Source organism: Canis lupus, chromosome 19, assembly GCF_003254725.2.
Source record: "Canis lupus dingo isolate Sandy chromosome 19, ASM325472v2, whole genome shotgun sequence".
In the NCBI taxonomy this organism is placed as follows: domain Eukaryota; kingdom Metazoa; phylum Chordata; class Mammalia; order Carnivora; family Canidae; genus Canis; species Canis lupus.
In genome coordinates, this window is record NC_064261.1 from 14,813,939 (window position 1) to 14,841,591 (window position 27,653).

The 27,653-nt window shown below is 33.7% G+C and overlaps 1 long non-coding RNA gene across 3 annotated transcripts in view; it reads right to left on the bottom strand.

The window, feature by feature from the left end:
• LOC112642768 (uncharacterized) overlaps nucleotides 1-27,653 on the bottom strand; it is a 50,185-nt gene that overhangs the window by 15,285 nt on the left and 7,247 nt on the right. For 2 of the 3 annotated variants that reach the window (XR_003125422.3, XR_003125421.3), the window contains exons 2-3: nucleotides 25,461-25,609; nucleotides 20,620-20,715 (exon numbers count right to left, since the gene is read on the bottom strand). This is a non-coding gene — a long non-coding RNA (uncharacterized LOC112642768). Of the gene's footprint in view, nucleotides 1-17,647; nucleotides 20,716-25,460; nucleotides 25,610-27,653 lie in introns of those variants that run through there. The other variant, XR_003125420.3, reaches the window with a different exon arrangement.

Consider the following 27,653-nt stretch of genomic DNA (forward strand, 5'->3'; position numbering starts at 1 on the left):
ATGTGCCAATGTATAGAAGAATTTTATAAAACATTATACATGTTCTAAGTTCTATTCTCACTTACAAAGTATGTGTGTCAGCTGGCCTGGATTGATTGCATGCTTGACTCTTGGCCAAACCATGAAACTATGGAACAAATGATTTCTAGTCTGTCAACATTGTTTAGTAGTAATAGTAAAATTTATTATTAGTATCTGGTTTTTATGGAGTCTACGGGTGGGGGGAGGGAGTTCAGCAGTTAGAGCTGGTGACATAGACAGAATAACCATACACGTCTACAGAAGCAGCTCACCATAGAGATCTACAGCACAAACAAAACATGGGTTTTTTGCTGATGGTTCAAGGTCAGATGACAATGGACATCTTTTTTGACCTGGCCCAGTTGTGAGACGACCACTTGTACCTGAAATCTCTGAAGCATACCTTTCCTTTGTTGATGATATTTGTAACTTGACAAAGGAGATCAGGGAGTAAAACCAGTTGGAGTCTCTTGTGTCTGCTCAGAAATCCAGTACTTAAAGTGATTATTATATAATTAACACAAACCTGATAGATTCACAGTTTTAAAAATGCTTTTCTGGGTCACACCTACCCTACAGCGTAATTTGCAATGCTGTCCTGAGCACACATGGAGATTAAACATTAAACTGAGAGGAAAAAAAAACTTATTTCTACCAATCAGCAATATATAAAGAAAAATACAAATAACAAGTGTTTATTGGTCTTCTACGATGTTCAAAGCACTGTTCAAAGTTCTAAGGTAGAAGAAGACATTCCTCTCATTATTGAGTTCAAAGCTTATCAGAAGAGACTGACATTAAATAAATACACAAATAATCATATTACAATGATTTATATGAAGTAAAATAAGTTTTCTGAGAGGAAATAATTCTGGATAGTGTCATTAATTTTCCATGATCACTACAATTTGTCCATGAGGAAATAGTGTCTCATAGGCAATGTGAAGAATGAAGCAAAGTCAGCAAAGATTGGAGGGAAAACATTCCAAAAAGGAAAGAAAAATGGCATGTGCAAAAAAGCATATTCAAAATCTGTGAGCTGGAAAAAGCTTGGAGAACCCTACACCTGATAGAAGCCCTGTGTCATATATATTCAATGAGCAAGCAGAAGAATGGTGCTGGGTGAATGAACTAATATCATTGCATATGTAAAGATATGTAAATAAGTTAAAATATTTTAGACAGAAGGGTGGAGACATGATACGTACCATTTTAAAATTTCATTTTTGTTGCCATGAGGACAATGGGTGGGTGGGTAAAGTTTTCATGAAAGGGAAAGCTTGATCAGTTGGAGGCTCTTCTACATAGTCTGGATGATAAATGATGGTGATTTGGATTTGACTGATGCCCATGCAGATATGAAGAAATGGAAGGATTTAAGGTGTATTTTGGAGGTTAAATATTAAAATTTTGGAAATTTAGATGAGGGAGATGAAAAAGTATGATTGCAACTGGATGTGGAGGGGAGAGATAAAAGATTGAGTTAAACAAAATTAAGGTTAAGATTCTTAAAAATTTGCAAGTAGAGAGATCAAGTATTTAGTTCATATGCAAATCTAAGTATCAAAGAAAAGGATAGAGAGAACAAAGATAAGGTCCCTTGGCCAAATATTGTAGAATGAGAAGAGTTCAGGAGATTGCAAACGGTGATTTCACAACATTTGGAAGACAAGAGAAGGCTCTTTTAAGGAAAAGAGAAGGCTCAGTTATCCCTAGTGTTGTGATCATCAGTACTTTCAATATGGAAAACCCCAGCATCATCAGGCTTAAAATTATAGACAAAAAAAAAAGTTATAGCCAAAAACTTTAATCAGGGCCAGATCCTAGAATACAAACATATCCACTCACCTACTAAAATAGAGATCAAGAAAGTTGTTCCCAGATGAACATCAACAGAAAGGTGAGAATAGAGAGTACATTTGACCCCTAAGGTACCCATACTCTTCTGCCAAAGGAAAGACTGAAAATAAACTGACGACGATCTCCAGCTCTAAAACCATTTCAAACTTGTTTTCTTACTTAGCACTTCTGCCTTTTTCTATATAAATCTTCAACCTCTTAAATCTTGTACATAGGTGTGCAAGTCTATCAACCTGAGCAATGTGTACTTACGCTAAAGGTCATAGTAAGAGCCACACCGTCCCTATTTCCTTTGCTCTGGTACAGGTTGCTGGCTGGTTAACACATTGCCTGCCTTCCCTTCTTCCTATCACCCCCACCTAGAGAATACTATTGGACACCCACAGTGCAATGATACAGGTCAACCAAATGAAGGAGGATAAGGGGTTACCACACACTGAAACATATAATACTCTCACTTATGTTTCCCACATGTGAAATCTGTCCTTTAAAGACCTGACTTAATGCACATGCTTGTATTGTTTAAGTCATAACATTCTCTACTTTTTATTTTTTTTATTTTCTTAGTTTTTGAAACTAGCATAAGGATGTTATAACACACCATATGCACATTATTACCCTCACTGTAGGTGTCTATTGATAGTATGCATTCTTCTATGATTCTAGAATGGAGCAGAAATATTGTGGTTAGTATATAATCTCGTTGTAACTGAGGAAAATATTGTAAAAAGATTTTATACTATTCATCTGCAGATTAATGTTTCCTGTGTTTTAAAAGGCATGTTACCCAGCAGCAGATGAATGGTATAAAATGTTTAATTAAAGTCAGTCATAGCCTGCTGGCAAGAAATGACCTTACCTTCAACTCAACACTGGGACCAAAAGCATCTATTGTTTTCATTTTAAAGGAATTCAATGAAGAATATTATTTTTTGGCTTAATTCAAAAGCCATTTATTGAGTGCTTATTATGTGCAAGTATTTGAGGGCGCTAGGCATTGGGGAGTTTCAAACATGGATATGAAAGCATTATGTCTAGAAGAAGCTCACAGACTGGTCATCCACATAAGCATGTGCCACTAAGCCGTGGTGTATGATATACCAGGGCAAGAGATGTGATAGAGACAAGAGTCACGTTGAGGATGGGATGGGAAGATTTCAGCAATGCTTTCAAACATGGTATTATTATATCAGATGATCTATATAGAAATGATTTTATTCCAAATAGAAAATAGAGAGGAAACATAAAGTCAAGCAAGTAAATCTGCCTGGTACATTGTGGTGCTGAGCGCATGGAAGATCTTTTATGACTTACCAAACATCTTCTTCTTGGATACCCTGATCTCATGAATGACAGCACCCCTGAGGAATTTTCCCAAGTCAGAAATGTAGCAAGCCCCCTTGATTCCTCATTTTGAATTACTTCCACACAAAATCTTCTGTCATCAAATCCGAGCAATATTACCTTTAAATATCTTTCAAAATTTTCCCTTCCTTTCTAACCTCACTGTCTGCCACTACCTAGGTTCAGACAATTCTAGTTCCTCATCCATGCTACTCAAAACTGCCTCTTAATCATTCTCTCTGTCTTTAATCTATTCCTTGCCACAATTTAACTTCCACATTTGAGCCAGAATGAACCTTCAATTCCAAATAGAACTGTGTCATTATCCTACTCAAAATCCTTTAATGACTTTCTAATGCCTTCAAGGCCCTATTTCAAACTCTTTGATCTGATAGAAAAGGCCCTTTGTGATTTGGCCCCAATTTCCCCACTTTATGTTTTTTACTCACTACTTTTTTACCATCTAGGGTCCTGTGCTCATCAATCTCCAGTCTCTGTTTCTCTTCCCTTCCTTCTCTTTCTCTCATCACACACACACACACACACACACACACACACACACACACACACACCTTTATATTCAGGGTTTATTTACCCAGAACGCTGTCTCTCTTGCCATTTCACTTAGCCAATTCATGCTTTAAGACTTCCTTGTTCATCACAGATAGCACTTCTTCTGACAGGTGGGAGCTCTATTTAATCTCTGAAACTTACTTCGAGTTTATATGCTTCTCCTATATGTCTCCATAGCACATTTTTTCATACCTCTTCCATAACACTTCTCACAGTGTATAATTTGTTTGATTTTTACTCAGCTGTCATGATTACTTTGAGGATGTTTTCATATTCACATTTTTTGTTTTAGTTTTTATCTCTAGCACTTCGTTCATTATCTGCACATAGTAAATGGGAAGTTTCTTAAATATTAACAAAAGAATAAGTGATCAAATAAAGGAATGGAAGTGCTTACCTGCTTTTGTTTGCCCTGAAGCCTTTCTTTGGAACCTAAGTTTGCCCTATTGCAACTGTATATCTCAGTCCTTCATTTTCTAGATTTAGAGAGAAGCATGCAGTCCAAGCTATTTCATGTAGGAGATATCAATAGATCCTTGATGACCACTTCTTAAAATATTTTAGGTAATAGTCAAGCATCAGAGGTGTCTGATTAAAATTTAGATTGTATGATTTAACAAAAGGGCAGTTTAGGAGAAATTTACCTTGCTTGTTGTAGTAGGGACTGGCTATTGCCTATCCAGGTGTCATTCACCATATCATCCATGTTTGGCTCACTTCAATTTTATTTAGGTGCCCAACCTCTCCCACATGATTTAGACTTAAATTCCTATCAGTCTAAGCCAATCATACAGTTCCAGGTTCCATGTCAGTGATTTGTTTAGAGGTCAGGGTAATACGAGGAAATGCCTCTTGGGGAGTTTCTGAGAAAGATTTTATGTTCTTAATTAGGACAGAGGAGTCCTTTTACATGAGGTAAAAGGTTTTGCTTCTTTCATGTTACTGCTGGAATGGTGACAGTCACCCCGAGATGAGGTATACCAGCCTGAGGCCAAGGCCACACATTTGGAGTGGAAAAGTGAATAAATTCAAAGAAACTGCATTTTTGATGATATTAAGTTGCTGACTTAACTGCCTTGGGTCACCCAATGCTGAGAATTCTTGATATGTGAGATGGTAAATTGTCCTTATTGTTCACTCCAGACGAAATGTGATTTATGTTACTTGCAACAATAATTTTCTTAATTGATAGTGATGGTATTAAATTATTCAAATCTAAAATTAATACTCACATTTAATTCAGGGTTTTAAAGTTTTTTTCTTTGACTGTTTGAATATTTTGATAACCTTCCCCTTTCTCAAAATTCAATCCAATTACTTGAATGTTAAATAAAACAAACAAAAGTTAATAATATAGATGAAATGGTAGGGTATGAAGTGTTGAGAAACAAACTTAGTCACCTGATAAATGTGTGATACATTAAGATTTGACAGAAGTTTCAAATAAATATTTGAGGAAACATGATCTTAATCCAAGCTTCTCATACAATATCCACTTTGAGCTATACTGCATAATCTCACCTCACTAAAATATGAAGTATCACAAAGCAATCAAAAGTAGTATGACTGAGGAAATATAATTTTCCAAACACTAAAAAAAATTATGTCATTTTATTTGTATTTTAAATACAATGTAATAAATATCACAAAAATAATACATCACATACATATTTCCATATTATTAATTAGGGCAAAACAAAAAACAATATTTGTATTGTTCAATATGATGTATGATAATTGCTTAAAGTAATTTGCTATATAACATAACTCAGTGATATATATAATGTTAAACATAAATATTAAATTAACTTTATAGAGCACAGATATATTAATTTAGATTGTTGTCAATTGGGGATATATTATTTTGCAGGAGAAAATAAAACTAATAATAATTGGAACAAAAATAACTGGCTTTGAAACACTAATGATTTTCTGTTTATACACTGAGTTCAGAAAAATTAAGGAAAATGTTGATTTTGATGACGAGGAGCCAAAAGATGAGGTAAATCCGGGTTTGTCCACCTCCCAAACTTACGTACTTTCAATTTATACTCCACCATATAGTAGCAGGTGGAATACCTATTTTTTAGTAAGATCAATAAGAACTGATTTTTATCCCCTTAATATACTTTCTTTGCTCACATTGTAGTAAGAGTCAATCATTATGGCTTATTATAAAGTTGCATTTACATTCAGGAAAGCACCGATTTCATTTTGGAAAAAGTACCCATTTGGACTGGAGAAAGGCAAACAATGATTAAGTGTTGATAAGAAAGATGGTTAAGACATGGGAAATTAGCATGAAATACTACACAGCATTTTAATGATTTTAATAGTCATCATTATTCCAGGTATGCAAGGATAAAGATAGCCAGTGTATGTATCCTGTACAAAATATTTCACTTTCAGTTCCCTAAGATATTCCCCCATGCTAAGATGGTGAAATTTTATATGTCAAAAAATGACATATAAAATGTCAATTAAAAAAACATGAAAAACATGATTTCCCATAAAGAAAATTTTCTAGAATATAGGTTTTCCCAGAAGACCATAAAATAAGGAAAACTGTGCATGTTGAATTTTCTCTTTTAAGATTTTATTTTTCCTTTTTTAAAAAAATTTTTTTTTTCATGAGAGACACACAGAGAGAGGCAGAGACATAGGCAGAGGGAGAAGCAGGCTCCCTGAAGGGGAGCCTGATGCAGGACTCGATCCCAAGACCCTGGGATCACAACCTGAGCCAAAGGCAGACATTCAACCCCTGAGCCACCCAGGTGCCTCTGCATGTTGAATTTTTAACTTAAGTTATATTGGGTTATGCTTTGGGTTGTACGTAAATGGTTGGAAAACATAACATGATTATACAGACTTCTGTTTCAAGGTGGCAGACCTAGCTCATATATTTATCTGACATATACAGTAAAGAAGGGATTCTTTCAACATATCTGACATTTTTGTGAATTTATAGACAATAAAAAGTAAGTGACATTGGAAGTAGATTGTAGTAAAGTGACAAAATTCTACCTTAGATTCTTTAGTTTCTAAAGTGACCATTAGGGTAATAATGAGATTTCTGTGGAATGTTTCTTTTTCTTCATCTATGAAAATCAGTTCCCCAATAATCAGTGATTCACAACTGATTATTTACTAATTTACCATGATAGTAGATATAAAAGGAAAAGTAAATTTCATCAAACTAATAAAGAGTTCACTTATGAATATATTGTGATTGATACGATGTGAAATATCTATGAGAAGACCTCCAGGCAGAGCCTATAAATGGATATTTTGTTTTGGCTCCACTGCCAATTTTATTTTTATTTATTTTTAAAGATTTTATTTACTTATTCTTGAGAGACACAGAGAGAGAGAGGCAGAGATAGGCAGAGAGAGGAGCAAGCTCCTCGTGAGGCTTTCCCAGGACCCTGGGATCATGACCTGAGCCAAAGGCAGACGCTCAACCTCTGAGCCACCCAGGCATCCCCACTGCCAATTTTAGATCCTATAGGTTCCTAGTTCCATTTTTCTTCAGTCCTAAAATAAAATGCATTATATTTAACCTGCTCTGGTTAAAAGCTTGAACCATGCTTTCAAGATTATTCCTTTTAAAATATGTCCATGGGTATCTCATTGTGGTTTTGATTTGTATTTCTTTGGTGGCAAGTGTTGTGGAGCAGTTTCTCATGTGCTTGTTGGCCATGTGTATGTCTTCTTTGGTGAAATTTCTGTTCTGCATCACTTGCCATCAGGGAAATACAAATCAAAACCACAATGAGATACCACCTCACACCAGTGAGAATGGGGAAAATTAACAAGTCAGGAAACCACAAATGTTAGAGAGGATGTGGAGAAAGGGGAACCCTCTTGCACTGTTGGTGGGAATGTGAACTGGTACAGCCACTCTGGAAAACTGTATGGAGGTTCCTCAAAGAGTTAAAAATAGAGCTGCCCTACGACCCAGCAATTGCACTGCTGGGGATTTACCTCAAAGACACAGATGCAGTGAAATGCCAGGACACTTGCACCTCAATGTTCATAGCAGCAATGTCCACAACAGCCAAACTGTGGAAGGAGCCTCAGTGTCCTTCGACAGATGAATGGATAAAGAAGATGTGGTCTATATATACAATAGAATATTACTCAGCCATCAGAAAGGATGGATACCCACCATTTGCTTCGACGTGGATGGCACTGGAGGATATTATGCTGACTGAAGTAAGTCAACCAGAGAAGGACAATCCTTATATGGTTTCACTCATATAGGGAATATAAAAAAGAGTAAAAGGGATGATAAGGGAAAGGAGGGAAAATGAGTGGAAAAAATTAGAGAGGGAGACAAAACATGAGAGACTCCTAACTCTGGGAAATAAACAAAGGGTAGTGGAAGGGGTGGTGGGTGGGAGGATGGGGTATCTGGGTGACAGACACTGAGGAGGGCACTTGATGGGATGAGCACTGGGTGTTATGCTATATATTGGCAAATCGAACTTCAATAAAAAAGTAAAAATAGATTTAAAAATAAAAATAAACAAACAAATAAATAAATAAATAAAATATGTCTATGGGGGTAGTTAGATGGTACAGTCAGTTAAGCAACCAACTCTGAGTTTTGGCTAAGGCTCTGATCTCAGGGTCATGAAATTGAGCACCAGCTCAGGCTCCAGGCTTGGAAGAGTCTGCTTAAGCCTCTCTCCCTCTCTGCCCCTCATCCTTCCCTCTCTGTCTCTCTGTCAAATACGTAAATCTTTTTAAAAAATGAAATAAAATTGCCCATGATTCAGAATCAACTGGAAGTTAATTCTAGAATTTAATCCTGAAGTTCTCTCCAAATTTTCTGATTTGGTAAGTTTGATACATAGTAACCACTCAATAATGGATTGAATGGAATATACCAGATAAATGAGAATAAATAAGAACAAATGAGTGAATGAAATGACATTAGAATCTCTATGTATGTATTTGTACTCTTACAGGCAGTAGATTAATATAGGTATATATACTAAGAGCTATTTTTTCCACACAGAGTTTAGCTTTTTACTCAATAGAAATGACGGTTGTTATTGCTTTCTTTGATGTCTGTGTTATGAGTTGAACCAGAGCATCTTCCAACATAACCAAGTGTTGAAATTACCAACACTATTTACATCCAGAGAGAGCGTTATTACAGCTTGTAACCTGAAGATATCAGCAATCTGATTGGCAACATTTTGTGAGGCAAGCTCTAACTCAATTAATCTCTCTTCAATCACCATAATTGATGAGTTCTCACATAAATTCTCCTTTTTTTCTTCCAAAATTACCTTGTCAACAATAAAAGCAAGGGAAATATGAAAGAACAAAGCACTTTTATAAGTTCCAAAGATTCTAAAATGATTTTTATCCCCTCTTGGTAGACACTTTCTTTGCGCAATACTTCTTTTTAGTAGCACATCTGACACTGGACGTCTGACCTCTGCTACTCTAATAGTTGTTAATGGAAACCTCACCTCATGCAAAGATAAAATGGATTTTTGGCAGCTGTGAGAGATTATGAAGAGTAAGACCAATCTTAGTTGGAATAAGAAGAAAAGAAGGCATCTGTACCTTAAACTCCTCAGCTGGTTTTCATTATACATCAAGCCTACATTTATTACAAAGAGGGTAGCCAAGAGACAGACATTGATAGGTCTTTGCACTTAGAATAAGAAGGCCAGTACTTGATAAATTCTACTTTTCATCTTGACTTGAGTTCAAATGACTCTTAAATCTGTTTGAATTATACGGGATATATCTGGGAAACAAACTCAAGAAGACCTCTAATTTTGTCCTTATCTGATTGGTTTGGCCTTTATTTTTATCTTGAGTATTGTGAAATTTTAGTTCTTCCAACTCATTAAAAGAAATAAGTGGTTCTATAAATCCCTAAAGTTTTATAAATAAAACTCACTTAAAATTGGTTTTATGATATGCTTTATATATTTATGTTTAATATGGTTTTGTTTGATGTCTTGGGAATTTACAATATGACCAAACAAAGAAGAGGGTATATACATAGTCCTGATATAGGAACAGCTTGATTTGAGCCTAATTTCCACAAGTAGAGATCAGTTGCATTAGAATTCTAAGGGTTATTCTTTGTTGTGTTTTGTAATGCTTATGTATTTAAATGTTGGTAAGAGAAATAAAATTCTGGATCTTGAACATTTTCTAAAGCATTAATATAACTGTAAGTCTAGAATACATAATATTTTAGAGGATTAGAAAAGGGACAACAGAGGGCTTATACCCAGATATTTGAATCAAGGGAATAAAATACAGATCTATTCATATTACATATTTGAGTTCAAAGGAAGAATGGTAGTTTCAGAGGTAACATATTTGGAGAAGTTTTAAGTTACTTTGAGAGAGGAGTAAGAGAAAATGAGGGCACAGATCATTGGGAAAAGTCTATGAAGAAAACCAGTTCCATGCAATTCAATAAAATTTAAATAAACACTTGAAATATATATGAAACTTATATATAAGGCATTGTATTTCATAAGTTTTGAGATGGATAAAGGATATGACCCCTATAATCAGTGAGCCTATAAACTAATGACAAGCCAGAAGGGTACAAATGATTTTACCTCACTGTGAATCAAGATGGTGAGACTATGGCTAAGATTCTAGAATTGAGGTGTTTTTAAATTTATTGGCAGATAATGTATTCACATAACTCACATAAAGGATATATATTTACTGAAAAGTCCTCTTTCTGTCTCTGCTCCCCTTTTTTTAAAATTTACTTGTTCATGAGAGACGCAGCGACATAGGCAGAGGGAGAAGCAGACTCCTGGAGGGAGCCTGATGCAGGACTCGATCCTAGGACCCCAGGATCACGACCGATGCCCAACCACTGAGCCACCCAGGAGCCCCAGTCTCTGCTCTCCTTAACTGTGATCAACTTTTAATAATTTCTTATTTATCACCTAGAGAATTTTATTCACATATAGAAGCCAACATAGATATAAACTGTTTTTCCCCATTTTTACAAAAATTATACTAGACCATATACATGTTCTGCATTTTGATTGTTTTGTTTTACAAAAGATGTTGACGATATTTCCATACAAAGCATAAAGAGCTTATATTTTTGTTTTGTTTTGTGTTCCACATCCATGTTATTCTACTATATGAATATGTCATAATGTATTTAATCACCATTGATGTATGTTAAAAACAAAAACAAAAACAAAAACAAAAAACAAAACAACAGGAGTTCCTGGGTGGCTCAAGCAGTTAAGTGTCCTACTTTTCATTTTGGCTCAAGTCATGATCTCAGGGTTGTGAGATTATGCCCCAGCATGGGCTCCACACTCCGCAGAGAGGCAGCTCCTCTCCATCTCCTTCTGCCCTTCTCCCTACTTGTCTATGTACTCTCTCTCTCTCACTCATAAAAACATTAAATATTAAAAAAGCAGCAACAACAACATTGCTGCAAACATAACCTTTTAAACATATTTTATCCTCTTACATACCTGCTGGAGTATTTGTATGATGAATTTTTATATGAAATTGCTGAAGCAAGGGATGTCTGGGTGGCTCAGTGGTTGGGCACCTCCCTTCCACCCAGGGTGTGATCCTGGAGTCCCGGTATCGAGTCCCGCATCAGGCTCCCTGCATGGAGCCTGCTTCTCCCTCTGTCTCTGCCTCTCTCTCTCACTCTCTCTCTCTCTCTGTGTCTCTCATATATAAATAAATAAAATCTTTAAGAAAAAAAAGAAATTGCTGAAGCAAAGGGTATATATGTATATAACGTCAGTAGTATGGTGACGAGGGCTGCTCATCAATATTACTGTTCTTCCTCTGAGTACAAAGTGAGATTGCACTTCTTCATCCACTGAGTGATACCTAGAGTGGCCTGCCACTTCCTGCGATAATTATGTAGCATACAGGATTAATAATCTTTATTATTTTAGGCACTTTCTGTTTCATGTAGATAAGATTTCCAAATTGCCCTTCATAGGGAATATGCCAATATACATGCATACCAAAACCATAGTCTTTAAAACATTGTTTATTTTTTTTAAAGATTTTATTTATTTATCCATGAAAGACACAAAGAGGCAGAGACATTGGCAGAGGGAGAAACAGGCTCACTGTGACGACCCTGATGTGGGACTCAATTTCAGGACCCTGGGATCCTGACCCGAGCCAAAGGCAGATGCTCAACCACTGAACCACCCAGGCATTCCCATTGTTGGTCTTTTTATGTCAGATTTTTAAAAAAGTTGTATTACAATGGAATTTTACTTTGCATTTTCATTAATGGAGTGAAATTAAATCTTTTTGGATATTGACTTACATGTCAGAATGACTTACATGTCTTTTTGTTTTTCTTTTTTTTTTTTTGTAAAATTATTTATTTACTTATTTGAGAGAGATAACGATATCGAGAGAGAGAGAGAGAGAGAGAGGAGAGAGAGAATGAGCAGAAGGGAGAGGGAGAAGCAGGCTCCCTGCCCAACAGGGCATCTAACATGGGGCTGGATCCCAGAACCCTGGGATCATGACTTGAGAACAAGGCAGACTGAGTGAGCCACCCACTAGTATGTCTTTTGGTATGAATTATTTGTTCATTCTTTTATATATTCAAACAAATAATTTTGAACACTTATTATGCAGCAGCCATTATTCTAGGTGTTAGAGAAATTGGAAATGAACAAAATAGTAAAACCTTAACTTATTTAAGTTTACCATTCCAGTGAATGTAGGAAAATAAGAAACAGACCAATAAAATGCAAGTATTTGAGACAGAAATTACTACCAAAGAGAAAATAAACTAGAATAGAGATATGTAACTAATAGGATGAAGTTGGTTTGCAATTATGAAACCTAATCTGGAAGCATAGGGTAAGAGGAAATGAGATGGTGAGTCACGTGGATATTTGGGGAGAACATTCCAGAAAAGAGAAACAGCAAATACAAAACACCTGATGTAGAGTACATTTGGTGCTAAAAGAGCTGCAAAAAATAATATGTCTAGGGAAAAAAAATGATGCAAAAATATGAGGAGATGAGGGCACACAGGGCATAGTTCTGATTATACAAAACCCTACAGGTCATTTTAAGGACTTTGGTTTTTATGCTACTGGAGATGATTGACTCGAAGGGCAATGTTTTTTATGCTTAAAAGGATGATTCTGACTGCTGTGTTCACAGTCCTTAGATTATTCTTATAGATGGTTTTAACATTTTCTTTCTTATGAATTGGTAGCAGGTCTGTTTATCAGGGAGATGGGCCTTTTGTCACATGAATGACATGCATTTTGTCTCACTCTGTCATCTGCTTTTGTCTTTTTAAAAGTTTTTCACTCTTATCTATTACTTTGTGATGCAAGAAAGATTTTAATATAGTCAATTTTATCAAAATTATCTTTTCTGATTACTACATTTTAGTTGGAATTAGCGTCTCCACTACAAAATTGTAAAATATTCTTGGTCCATTCTTATTTATCCATCATTTCTTCTCCCCATCTTTTTTATTTTTATATTTTTAAAAGATTTTATTTATTTATTCATGAGAGACACAGAGAGAAGCAGAGACATAGGCAGAGAGAGAAGCAGGTTCCCTGTGAGGAGCGTGATGTAGGACTCAATCCCAGGATCCCAGGAACACACCCTGAGCCAAAGGCAGACTCTCATCCACTGAGCCATCCAGGTGTCCCTCCCAACCTTTTTTTTAAACATAAAAATCTTTAGGTCACTTGGAACTCATCCTTGTATGTAGTATGGATCTATCTAACTACTTTCTCACAGATTGTTTTTCAGTTCTCTTAACAATTTTTATTCACTTTTACTGAATGGGCAATATTTTTCTGACTAATTTTTAAAGATCGCTTTTATCATAAAGTCTTGTTTCTATAGAGATTATTTCTGAACTTTGTCCTCTCTTCTGTTGGCTTGTCTGCTTAATCATATTATAAGTTAGCATTGTTTTAATAGTGGAAATTTTATAGTATGTTCTAGTAAGTGGTATATCTAGTCTTTATTACTTACTCCTTTTTAGCTGTTTTCTAAATTTTTAGTTTTCTATTTAACTTTAGAATTACTTTGTCTAATTGAAGGAAAAATATATTAATATGTTTATTGAGATCATATTAAGTCTATAACAAAATTCAGGAATATTTCTGTTAGTATGATATTAAATATTATGACCAGGGTTATACATGCCATTTCTCTAAGTCTTTTAAGAAAGCCAAGGAGTTTTTCAAGTTTTCATTGCAATTTTTTCTTCTTGTTAAATTTATGCTTTAGATATTATACATTGTGTATCATTTATAAATTAGATCTTCTATTTCACTATATCTTCTAATATGTATTAGCTTGTGCATATGGAAGTTTTTTATTCAAATTAAATTTATTTATTTATATATATTAAATTTTAATTATTTATTCATGACAGATACACAGAGAGAGAGGCAGAGACACAGGCAGAGGGAGAAGCAGGCTCCATGCAGGAAGCCTGATGTGGGACTCGATCCAGAGTTTCCAGGATCACACCCCAGGCTGAAGGTGGCGCTAAACCGCTGGGCCACGGGGCTGCCCCCAAATTAAATTTATATCAATGTTTTTTTGTTTTTGTTCTGCTGTTTTCTTATGTTATTGTTTATTATGTTTGGATTTTCCATATATACAGTCATATTATTTGAAAATAGTGATAGATATCTTTTTCTTTCCAACGTTATAATGTTTATTTCTTAACTTGTTTAGTCTCAATGACTGGTTTTCAAATATAATATTAAGTAAATGGAAGTGCATCAGGTTCTTATACCTGACCTTGCTGAAAATCTATCTACTAGTCCCCATTAGGCATGATGACAGTGTTTGTGTAGAAATAGATATACTTAATCATGTTAATAAGGTATTTCTTCTTTATTTTTTTAAGTTTTTGTTTAAATTCTAATTTGTTAACATACAGTGTAATATTAGTTCCAGGTATAGAATTCAGTGTTTCAACACATATAATGTTACAAACAAAACACACAGTAATACTGTCTTTCATATTTACCCTTTGCAGTTATCTCTACTAGTGTTCTTTATTTTTCATTTGGGTTCATGCTATTTTCTAGCAACTTTTTATTTCAAAAACAAACATATATAACACCCACTTTTCATCACAACCAGTGCCCTCCTTAATACTCGTCACCCACTTAACGAATCCCCTTGCCCACATCCCCTCCAGCAACCCTCAGATTGTTCTTGATGGTTAAGAGTCTGTTTTATGATTTGCCACTCTTTTTTTCCCCACGATGTTCATCTGTTTTATTTCTTAAATTCTACATATGAGTGAAATCATTTGTCTTTCCCTGACTGATAATAATACATATTACCATAAGTATATGTTTACCATAATACACTCTAGCTCCACCCACATCCTCCATCTTGCAAATGGCAAGATTCCATTCTTTTTTATGGCTGAATAATATTCCGTTGTGTATCTATACCACTTCTTTATCTATTCATCAGTTGATGGACATTTAGGCTACTTCCATATATTGGTTATTGTTGATAATGCTGCTCTAAACATAGGAGTGCATGTATCCTTTTGAATTAGTGTTTGTATATTCTTTGGGTAAATACCCAGTAATGCTATTGCTGGATCATAGGATAGTTGTATTTTTAACTTTCTGAGGAACCTCCATACTGTTTTCCAGAGTGGCTGCACCAGTTTGCATTCCCACCAACAGTGTGAGAGGGCTCCCCTTTCTCCACACCCTCACCAACATTGTTTTCTATATTGTTAATTTTAGCCATTCTGTATGTTGTGAGGTGATATCTCATTATAATTTTGATTTGTGTTTCCCTGATGATTAATTATATTGACCATCTTTTCATGTGTCTTTTAGCCATCTGTATGCCAAGAAGGTATTTGTATTTAATTTCTTTCTATACAAAATGGATGTTAAATTTTATTAAATTTATTCGTATCTCTGATGATTTTATTTCTTTAAATTTCTAATATGTTATAATAATGTCAGCTGATGTGCCATATTTACATTCCTGGAATAAACTCATTTAAAAAATGTTACAGGGTTCTATTTTGAAATACCTTAGGATTTTTAATTAATATTCATAACTAAAATGTATCTATAATTTTATTTAATTATAAAGTAATCTGTTGGTAGACATTTGGGTTAAATCTAAGTTTTGGCTACTATGAATAATGCTTCTGTGAATATTCATATACAAGTGTTTATGTAGACATTTTAAAATTCTCCTTGTGATATACATAAGATTGGAATTTTTCTGGGTCACAGGGTAACTTTATGCTTAACTTCTTAAACAATTGCCAAACTGTTTTCCAGTCTTTTGTTTGTTTTTTTTTTTGTTTTTGTTTTCCAGTATTAAAGCCTATTTTTGTCTAATAATAGTATAGTTACTGTAGCTCTGTGTATTGCCCTTTGCATGGTATAATATTTTCTAACTTTATTTCACCCTATTTATGTTTTTAAATTTAAAATATGTCTTTTTTTGGACAGCCTATATTTGGATTATAGTTTCTTCTTAACTTTTATATTAATTTCTACCTTTTGAATGGAATGTTTATTCCCTTTTATATTTAGTGTAATTATTGATGATTTAGTATTTATGTCTGTGATTTTGCTGTCTGTTTTCTATATGTGTTGTATCTTCTTTATTCCTCTATTTTTCCATTACTGCAACTTTTTGTATTAAGTAACTGTTAGATAATAAATAGATAATTTATCATTTTAATTCCCTTTTTGTTTATTTCACTGTATCTTAAGATTTATTTTCTTAGTGGCTGACCTGGTAATTACAATTAACATCTTAACATTTAACAATGTAGCTTAGACTAATACCGATCTGATTTCAGTAATTTCACTAATTACAGTAAATTTCAGTAAATACAGAACATTGCCTCTGTATAGCTCCTCTCCCTCCAGCTTCTTTGTTTTGTTATTGTCACACAAATTGCATCTTTTTCGTTGCATATGCATTGCTTCATACACTGTGTCCATCATCACAGATATGATTATTGCTTTATGAAGCTGTCTTTTTTTTTAGTTTTTATTTATCTTTTTATTATTTATTTATTCATGTGAGACACAGAGAGAGGCAGAGACACAGGCAGAGGGAGAAGCAGACTCCCTCCAGGGAGCCTGATGTGGGATTCCATCCCAGGACCCAGGGATCACCACTGGAGCCAAAGACAAACCCTCACCACTAAGCCACCAAGGCGCCCCTGAAGCTATATTTAAATAAGGTAGGAGACAATAATGTTACAAACAAAACACACAGTAATACTTTCTTTTATATTTACCCTTTGCAGTTATCTCTACTAGTGTTCTTTATTTTTTCATTTGGGTTCATGCTATTTTCTAGTGTCTTTTTATTTCAAAAACAAAAATGAAAACTCCCTTTTAGTATTTCTTGTAAGTAAAGTCTGACAAAGATGAATTCTCCCAGTTTCTGTTTATCTGAGAACATCTTAATTTTTCTCCTTCATTTTGAAGGATAATTTTGCTGAATATCAGATTATCAGTTAACAATCTTCTTTTATTCAGCACTTTGAAAGTCATGAAACTGTCTTCTGACCTCGTGGTTTCTAATTTGAAATCTGCTATTAATTTTATGGAGGTTCCCTTATATATGACAAGTTGTTTCTTTCTGTGTCTTTCAAGATTCTTTGTGTTGTCTTTCAACACTTACATTATGATATTTCTATCCGTGGATCTCTTTGAATTTACCTTTCTTGGAATTGTTGGATGTTTTGGCCATTATTTCTTTAGAGATTACTTCTGGCCCATTTTCTGTTGCCTGTCCTTGTAGGATTCCCATTACACATATGCTGGCCCATATGATAGAGTTTCAGAAGTCTCTGTGATTGTGTTCACTTTTCTTTATTCTTTTTTCTTTTTTTTTTTTCTATTCTTCAGACTGGATAATCTCCTGTGATTTCTGTTTAGTTTTTCTTTTTATTCTCTCTTCTGCCCCCTCAAATCTCCTGGTGACTGACTAGTGAATTATTTCATTTATTATACATTATGATTCCAGAATTTCTATTGGAGTCTTTATTTTTCTCTTTGTTGCTAATCTCAGTCTGATATGACACTGTTCTCAAACTTTGCTATCGTTCTTTAAGAATGGTTTCCTTTAATTCTTTGAAAATATTTAAAAGAGTTGATTTAAAGTCTTTATGTAGTCTAGTTTCAGGGATAGTATTTATTGACTGTTTCTTTGTTTTCTAGATCTGTCGTACTGTTTATTTGAATATTGTGTAAATTTTGGTAAAAAGTGGACATTGTAAATAGCACAATGTGGCAACTCTGAAAATCAGATTTTTCACCTTCCCAGGATTTATAGCTGTTTTGATATTGTTATTGTTGCTGCTCATTTATTTGGTAACTTTCCTGGACTAATACTGTCAAGTGGTAATTCTTGGTCATGTGTGACTAATGCTATCCCTGGCCGGCTTGCTTAGGATCAGTTAGTGCCTCCACAGAATTTTCCTTGAATTCCCAGCACTGGTCTCCCAGCTTTTGCCAAATGGCTCTGGGGACATGGTGAGAAAAATCTTTACCATCCAGCTCAGCAACATACAACTCCGCCTTACCCTTCACTTCCTGTCTTCACAGAACTTCACAATGTCCCTGGTCAAATACACTTGTGTGGCCTTCTAGATTTCCAGGAAGACGTTGGATTTTTTAAAACCCTTACTTGAGACTTTTTGACCAGTACCCCTAGGGGAAAATCTGATCTCTCCAAACAGGCAGGGACCAAATCTAAGATAGACAAGCTTTGAGAATAGAGTTTTCTACAGAATTTCCTGTCCTCTGAGAATGGGCCTTTGTAAGAATTCTATTCTATTTCAATTCCTTTAGTGATTGTGAAGCTGCTAATTTTCAACCTGATTGAAAGTCTTTTGAATTATTCCTTGGAGTTTGTTTGAAGAAAACGGTGGGGATAGAGCAAGTTAAAAATGCCCCAAAGCTTGCCCTTGTCAAGATTCATCCTTTTCTTTTCTTTTCTTTTTGTATGAATATTTCTCAGATTGTTATAAACACTTTTTTTCTTTTATTAGATGAGTTACAACCTTTCATATTTTTTGATAATACAGATTTTTACATTTCTAACAAAACAGCTCATGTTTTATTTTCTATGTTTCAATTTTTGTTACCAAATGGTCTCTATGGGTATAATTACATAATTAACACAGTCCTTCATTCTTGTCCTTTTTAATACCCACTAAATTTAGGCAAAAGTAATGTATTTCAAATTTTACCTTTGTAATGTAGTATACTGCATTAAACTATACTTTGTAATATTATTTGTCCAAGCTTTTATTCCTTTTCTGTGTATGATTTTTGATATTTGTGTCACTCTACATTGTTTTTATAAGTTATTTTTACATTGTTTTCTGTGACTCATATCTCCAGTTGATGGACTATTAGTAATTATATTCAAAGCTCACTACTAGTGTTTTACTATCATTTCCCAGTTATTCTTTTATTAACTGAGGTTTTTTCTCTTTTTCCTCAAATAAAGATCATAGAAATAACATTCCCTGATACCTTATATGTTCAAGTTTGTCTTCAGTTTTGATACCTAAAAGGCATTTTTTCTGAATTAAAATGTTTCACATATCCTTTCTTTGAATATCTTTAAGATGTTTATTGATTGATTTTAGATATTGGATTTTACTATAGACAAATTTGAGGCTATCATCATTTTACTTTCATATTTATGTTATTTTTAGCCTACCTGTCTAGAGAGAGTAATTTGTTTAGTTCTGAAATCTAGTATTTATTTTTATTTTTCTCAATGTTGACAATAATGGATCAAATTGTATGGCATATAGTATCCATTTTGGTAGAAACTCATTCTTTTATTTTTAGAATGTTTTTCATATTTAAACAATTAAATATTTGTTCTGTAACATTATTTTGATTTTCTTTTTGAAGATTACAAATATGCATATGCTGGAACATCTTGCCTGCCTTTGTTATGTACTTTTTTCTCTAATTTGTGAACTGCTTTTTACAAAAAAAAATATATATATATATATTTCAATTGCACTTATTTTTCTTAATTGTGACTTTTGCATCCTTTACTTTTTTTCTGAGCCTCTCTTCACCTTTATACATATTCTATTTTTATTTTTATGTCTGTGACTTAAAAAATAATCTTGAGTTCTTCTTGATTGTGTTTCATCACCTTCTCATATTCATTCTTACTTCCCTGAGTTTTTCTGTTTTTGTCTTAAGGATTTTCTTCCTATAGGATTTCACTTTATTTTAATACATTTATTTTTCTCTGTTTTTATCTATCTAATGCTATTGTTGGTCTAGTTAGTGTTCTTTGTTTGACAATAAATTTTTCCCCTAATTCCTTCTGTCTCATTGCATGTATTTCTAGGTGCTGGGCTGTTTTTTTTTTTTTTATTTATTTTTTTTTTATGTCTAGTTAAAGCATGTGTTAGTGTCTTAAAACCAGATATCTAAAAATATTCCCCTCGTGGGGAATGGTTACATAATATTATAAGATAATTGTTTTTCTTAATTTCAAATATTTCTTCTTCAATGCCACAAAGATACTTTCTAGTAAATGCTATTGTGTGAATGATTTTTTTCTTTTTAATTCCTTTGACTTTTCTGTTTTTCTAAAACTAAGTTAAAGAGTTTATTGACATTACCCATTTGCCTCAGTTTTCATCCCTTTTGTTTCCTCAGCATGTGATGCACAGCTTCAGATATATATTGAATTTTAATACTGTCCCATATTCAGCTCTGTTTTCCTCCACTTGACATTTCTTACCAGGTGGTGTTTATATGAACTTACTTGCTTTCTCCAGCTCTTACAAATAGTACAGACATGTCTTCTAGTTTTTTTGAAAATAGATTTCAAGATTTGCTTTCCTCTTCTACTTAGAGATTTCTATGAAAAGAGAGAATGTCTTTAGCTTATACAGTCATATTCATACTGGGAGTCTTATTCATATTTACTTATCATCTATTACGTATATGGAAATGTAGGAAGTTGACATTCCAGTTTTTATACTTTTCTTGTCTAGGAAAAAAATACAAGATGTTTTTAGGAACAAAATACATTACTAGTAAAATTTCCAGCATATAATAACCAGCAAATTATATAGGTTTTCAATGCATAAGGTTTTAGATTGTTTCACAACCAGCTACAAATTTATTTTTAAGATTTATTTATGATAGACAGAGAGAGACAGAGAGAGAGAGAGAGAGAGGCAGAGACACAGGAGAAGGGAGAAGCAGGCTCCATGCCGGGAGCTCGACGTGGGACTCGATCTTGGAACTCCAGGATCGCGCCCTGGGCCAAAGGCAGGCGCTAAACCGCTGAGCCACCCAGGGATCACCTACAAACTGATCTTGAAACATGAGTCTAAGTTACTAAATATGAACGCCTAAAAATAAATTCATTGTGAATTTAAAATAAAAAAATAAGGTACAATTTTAATGTGATTAAAATGCTAAGGAATAAGTTTTATTAAAAAAATCCTGTCTAAAAAATTTAAAGAAAGATTAAATGAGACCTGACCAACTAATTTAATCTACTCTATAGCCAACTCATCTTCCACTCTCAGTTAAAATATCTAGTCATTGGCAATAAAATTTATTAAATAACTATAAGCTACTAAATAAGCTAAGTAAAGGTTATGTACTTGTTAATTTATTAATCACTCACCAGTCATTCATCATATATGTATTCATTCAACAAATAATTTTTTATCACCCATTGTATGTAGCTGATTAAGGTACTAATGGCCCTGCCCTTGAAGAACATAGTCTATTAGAGAAACATTAAGGAAGTAATTGAAAAAGTGATGTGCAAAAAAAAAAAAAAAGAAAAATAATATTAGTAAAGAGGATTAATAAAGAAAAATGAGTAAAATAAAATTATCAAGGTAAAGTACAGATTTCTACAAAAGTATATAAAACTAGTTTTTTTCTTTTAAACTTTTTTCTTACATTTTATGAAAGAAAGAATTAAATTAATATTTTACAGTCATTTTCTTTTGTTGGGCTGAAAAACTACCAAAATAAAAACTGCGGAAAAATATAACATTAAAAATAATCAAAACAAGCTAGGAATTTTATCAACAGAACTTGAAAACAGGGTTTGATAAGGAATACTTTCCTGTTATTTTTATGTTTTTGTCAACCTTTTGATATTTCCTATTCTAATATTTATAAATTCAAAATTCATCCTTTTAAACACTGTTTTTGTTAACTATTGTGTATGGAAGAGTAAGATCTATAGGAAAACTAAACAAATGCCAATTTAATATTAAGTTAAAATTTATTTAGTTTTAGTTCATTCTGTAAATTTCATCTTTTTTACAGACAAGTATTCACCAAAGCAACAGAAACATGTTGTTTTAAAATTATTATTCTGTTGTAAAATGGTTTGTAGTTACCCTAATTATAGTAGTGTATGATTATCAATAATGCATAGCCTTTATTTTAAGCCAGGTTGTCTAACTCTAGAATCTGCTCACCTAATCACTGTATAATATGTCACTTATTATTAATATCCTCAATTGTCTGTAAGAATTAAACAAATTGTACACTCTATAAAAGCAAATTGAGGAACGCCTGTGTGGCTCAGTGTTGAGTGTCTACCTTTGGCTCAGGTTGTGATCCCGGGGTCCTGAGATCCAGTCCCACATCAGGCTCCCTATGGGAGCCTACTTCTCCCTCTGCCTATGTCTCTGCCTTTCTCTCTGTGTCTGTCATGAATAAATAAATACAATCTTTAAAAAAAGGAAATTGAATATATATGTATATATATATATATATATATATGTTTTCATTTTGTTGACAGAAGAAGGTTATCAACAATTATCAACCTTCAGTAGTCCCACCTAAGTTTTCCAAAACAGAATGTATTGCTAAGTACTCTCCTTCTTTGGTGTAGTACATAGCAGTATTAATGACTTCTTTAATAATTTTACTTTTTAAGCTGTGGCTTGGCTGTGTGGTCTTCAACTTTTCTTTCCACGCTGAGTTAAGGGTTTCAGAGTGTAACTTAAACAGTGTAGTTGTAGCATACCAGCACAAGTAGCTCAATTTTAGGTAAGATTCTGAATTTTTTAGTGAAGTTATTTCAAGTTAAAATCAATCAGAATAGGTTCAATCTGTCAGTATCATTATCTGGGAATAAAGAGCTGGTTCTTTATTAGTGTATTTATTCTCAACATCTAATTCTAAGAGTAAGAAGTCTAAATAATATAGATTCTTACCTTACTTAGTAGAAAAAGACTTAGCCAATACTTTTTTTAGGCACAAGCCACAAATACTGATTTTTTATTTTAAACCAGAATATATTTAATGTATAAAGATAAAGGATATTTAGAATTATATTTATTTCAGATTTACCAAGAGAAGACAATAATATTCCTTAGGATATATGTGTGAATACTTGTTTTCCTTTTTACTCTATACCATTCCACATTTCAGCCCCATAAGAAGGGAAATGTAATCACAACTATAACTGCAAATAATCACTTAAATAGCAAATGTATTCTATGTGGTTGTATTATTTCTTTTAACTAGTATTTAGTCACCAACTACAAAATGACAGAAACTCTATTTTTAAAATATTTTTAAAAATTAATTCTGATAATCTGTGAAGGGGTGGTATTAATGGGTAGGATGTAATCATGAAAAAAAAAAGTCAAGGAAAGCTTTCTATGGAAGTGCTGATTGAACTGAGGGCTAAAGAAGGAATAGGAAATAAGTGGTCTTTCAAGAAATAAAAGTAGATATAGGAGCCATATATGGGTGTTGTGTGTAGAGGACTAGAGGAGATTTAGCAGTCCCAAGGATGATGACCCAAGTCGAGAGTGAATCATAGCAATAGTGCTAAATATAGAGAGCACTGTGGTGTTGGGTGCAAAATTAGATGGAGTCTTGGAGAAGGGCCCACCAGCGTCTTATAGGCTTAAATGTTGGACTTTATTTTTAGAGAAATTAGAAGCCACTCAAATTGATCAAGCAAGGAGTGTGTGAGAAAGTGGGTATTATGGTCATAGTCAGATTTGCATTTTAAAATTATCTCCTTCTCTGAAGAAGGAAGAGTGAATATGGGTAAATTACCTTGCCATCCCTGGTGAGAGATATGTGATCTAGATTAATTCCTTGAGAGATGGAAAGAAACTGGACAGATTCAAGAGAGATTTAGCAGATCAACTGCCAGGATATGATGTATTCAGGTGAGGGGCAATGAAGGAGAGAGAATATTGGGGAATAAAACTTCATCTACTGGATTCAGAGGATAATGTTTAATTGTGCAACAGGGTAGTTAACCAGGGGTACCTGGGTGGGTTAGTGGTTGAGCATCTGCCTTTGGTCCAGGTCCTGATCCTGGGGCCCTGGGATCCAGTCCCACATCGGGCTCCCCATGGGAAGCCTGCTTCTCCCTCTGCCTATGTCTCTGCCTCTCTGTGTCTCTCATGAATAAATAAATATTTTTTAAAAGGATAGTTAACCAAAAGGCTAACTGTCTTTTGTTATCATTTGTATAGGATGTGAGAAGAGCATGCTACCTTAGGTTCAGCCCAGGTTTCCAAGTTTGAGCTTTATTTTTCTGGGAGAGGATTACTGCACCTCTGTTTTTGTTTTTGTTGTTGTTGTTTGTTTGTTTTCAAAAGCTGGCTTCACAATAGAAGATAGTTTGTCCAACAAGGGAAAGATAAGTGTTTGAAGGAAAAAGGAAATCCTAGATGATTCTATTTTTTTGAGATCCAAGGGATAGTAGGTTTCAGATGGGTGGACACCTTTGTTCTGCTCCCAGGAAAGGCCCTGAGAACATGATTGCCCCCCAAATGGGGTATTGCCTCAAAATAGGAAACTAAACTACAAAAAAAAAAAAAAAAAAAAAAAAAAAGAGAATAAGAGCTGTGGGGGAGATTCTGGCAGAAAGGATGCCAAGAATGCAAAATGTGCTTCAAATAAACCATATATTTTGGAAAGTAAGCAATTCCAAGGTAACTGCAGTGGGCTGAAGTCCTGATGACTTACCCCAAGATTCTTAACGTTCTCTTTTCTTTGAAAGAGAGAAAAAGGGGCTCTCTACAATGACTCAGAATTGATTTCCAGCCAACACCGGTAAGTATAGGCTCAGCCAGTCTTGATTTGATGTAGAAAAACCTATTCCTGCAACTCAAATGTCATGCAGAAAATATTTATTGGTCACCATAGAATGACATTTAATGTGTCTGTTTCTACTTAGTAATGGATTCTTTTGTAATTGGCTTTCTAAGAAATCTCTTCTCCTTGTAACAAGTTGAGTATAAAACCCACCCCCCCATTATAATAGGAGCAGAGATCTGACACAACATATGGCAAACTGTAGAGCTTCAACTGGCATTTTACTGATAAACCAAAATAACAGATTAACAAGTTTCAATGAGCAGAATATAAATCTCAGTTTTTGGAAAGACAAAGCACTGAGCAAATGGAAAAAAGTTACTATTAACATGTAATAAGTACCTGGGGGCAATATACTGCAAAGCATATTGGAGAAAAACTCCTTAAAAGTACTGCTTAGGAAACATGGTAATTTAAATTAAAGTTTGAGCAAATGTGGTTGGAGAGACAGAGAAATATCTCTCTGTAAAGTGAAACTAGTATCACCTAGAAGTTTACCTGCTCTCAGTAATTGAGGAAAACTTGCCTTGAGCTCCTCATGGCATAGTCTATTTCCAACACTCTTCCCCTCAATATTTTTAACTCTTGCTTTCATCTTCAGTCTCTGTTCTGGTATCCACATAAGATATTTAGAGCTCAACTTCCACCTGGAAGTAAAATTTTAGTCCTGAATGCTATACCTTGTATCCCCAGGTCTTATTTATTTTATAACTGGAAATTTAATTCCTTCTCCTATTTTACCCTTAAGCCCAACTCCTCCCCTATGGCAACTACCAGACCATTCTCTGTATTTATGTCTGTTTCTTTTTTTTTGTTCATTTGTTTTGTTTCTTAGATTCCATATATAAGTGAAATTATATGGTGTTTGTCTTTCTCTAATTTTACTTAACATAATACCCTCCAGATCCATTCATGTTGTTGCAAATGACAAGATCTCATTCTTTTTAATGGATGAGTAATATTCCATTATATATATTATATATATATATATGTAATGTATATATATCCCATTATATATATCTCACATCTTTATCTATTTATCTATTGATAGACACTTAGTTTGCTTCCATACATTGGCAATTATAATAATTCTGCAAGAAATATAAAGATGCATGTATTTTTTTCATATTTATGGTTTTTTTTTTTTTTTTTAGTTTGTTTGTTTGTTTGTTTGTTTGTACTATGTTGAATAAATCCCCAGTAGTGGAATTGCTGGATCATATAGCATTTCTGTTTTTAACTTTTTGAGGAACCTCCATACTCTTTTCTACAGTGGTTATACCAATGTACATTTCCACTAATAGTGTACAAGGGTTTTTCTCCACATCCTAACAAGAGCTTGTTATTTCTCGTTGTTTTGGCACTAGCCATTCTGACTGTGTGAGATGATACTTTATTGTTATTTTGATTTGCAGTTCCCTGATGACTAGTGATGTGGGGCATCTTTTCAGGGGTCGTTGGCCATCTGGATGTCTTTTTTGGAAAAATGTCTTCAATTCCTTTACCCATGTCTAACTGGGTTATTTTCTCTTAGTATTTAGTTGTATATATTCTTTAAATATTTTGGATATTAACCCTTTAAGGTATATCATTTACAAATATCTTCTTCCATTAGTAGGTTGCCTTTTGGTATTGTTCATGTTTTCCTTTGGTGAGCAAGAGCTTTTTATTTTGGTGTAGTCCCAATTTATTTTTGCTTTTGTTTATCTTGCCTGAGGAGACATAGCCATATATATGTTGCTAAGGCCAGTGTCCAAAAGATTACTGCTTGTGTTCTCTTCTAGCAGTTTTATGGTTTCAGGCCTTACATTTGTGTCTTTAATCACTTTTTGTGTATGGTATAAAAAAGTGATCCAGTTTTATTCTTTTGCATGTAGCTGTCCATTTAAACCATTTATTGAAGAGACGGTCTTTACACTGTATATTCTTACCTCCTTTGTAATAGATTTACTAATCATATAAGCATGGGTTTATTTCTACGTTTTCTATCTTTTCTTTTTGTCTATGTTTATTTTTGTGCCAATACTGTATGGTTTTGGTTGCTATAGCTTTGTAGTATATACCTTGAAATCTGGGACTATAGTACCTCCGGCTTTGTTATTCTTTTCCAAGATTGCTTTGGCTATTTGGGATCTTTTCTGGTTCCATACATATTTTAGTATTATATCTTCTAGTTCTGAGAAAAATACTACTAGTACTTTGATGCAGATTGCATTGAATCTGCTACCCAATTGCTTTTTGATAATTTTAACAATATTATCCTTCCAATCCATGAGTATGAAATATTTTTGCATCATCTTTGATTTCTTTCATTAATATTCTGTAGTTTTCAGAGTATAGGTCTTTTACTTCCTTGGTTAAACTTATTCCTGGGTATGATTTTACATCTTCTTTTGTAATATTTTTGATGATTTCATGTTTCTCACCTTCTATTTAAAAGCAAAAAAGCACGTGAGAGAAATATTATTCTGTTTTTTATCCCTTTGCATTTCTAATTTTGCAAGCTGTTTCTGCCTTTGCTTTGTTTTCTAATGGAAGCTGCATTGTTTATTGTTCATTGTCTATTTATGTGAGGCTTTGAATAGACATAGCAGAATAGAGGATTAAGATATCTTTTAATATAAAAAAGATTTTTATTGAGCATAGTTTGAAATTTGATTTTAATTTATCATCTATTGTCTTGTATTTATA